Source organism: Mugil cephalus, chromosome 1 (genome assembly GCF_022458985.1).
Source record: "Mugil cephalus isolate CIBA_MC_2020 chromosome 1, CIBA_Mcephalus_1.1, whole genome shotgun sequence".
NCBI lineage: Eukaryota > Metazoa > Chordata > Actinopteri > Mugiliformes > Mugilidae > Mugil > Mugil cephalus.
Genome location: NC_061770.1, coordinates 51,029,097 through 51,029,853, shown reverse-complemented (window position 1 = coordinate 51,029,853; position 757 = coordinate 51,029,097).

Here is a 757-nt window from a genome sequence, read left to right as displayed (position 1 = left end):
ACAAACAAACAAACACAAAAATCGACCACAAACAGACACAAAACAACCACAAAGGGGTATAAAGCAAGAGTAATCAGATTACTACAATCATAAAGAGTCATAAATCATCAATAAGCAAACCAAAGCATATTTGGTGGATGAGCAAATTATAAAAGTAATTTATAAGCAGCACACAAGTAGTCTTAAACCATTCTCTGGGAAGCTTGGGTTATTTATCCTCAGTGTTATGTAAAATAAATAAATAAAGAACATAATCTTTACAATATACACTTTTAAGTGATTTAAAACACAAATATAATGAGTTACTGAATAAGGCACGGTGTTATGTATAACAACATTCTAATTCATGTGCAAACTACTGTAGTTTATTTTTATTAATTAATAATTATTAATAACGCGGGTTTTAGAAAGAAATATAGATAAATGATAAGTCGAACTGCTCCACTGACCCAGATGGAGAAGCGAAAGCTCTTTGCTCGACCAATTTTCCTGTGCACCAGATGCCTCAGTAAAGGCGGCTGAAAAAAAAGCAGCTAAACCGGAAGAGAAGTGCTTACGGCTTCAGATTAAAACGATACAATTTGCTGATTTATAAAAAGAAAAATGACTTAAAGCGCTTATATAGACACAATAACCTAACGAAGTTTGTAATAATTACATATATGCCCATAATTATATAATCGCCACACGTAATGATTTGGTGCGTTGCTCTAATTGCTGCGTTCATGAGCTAACCGGAAGTAGATCATTTTAACCA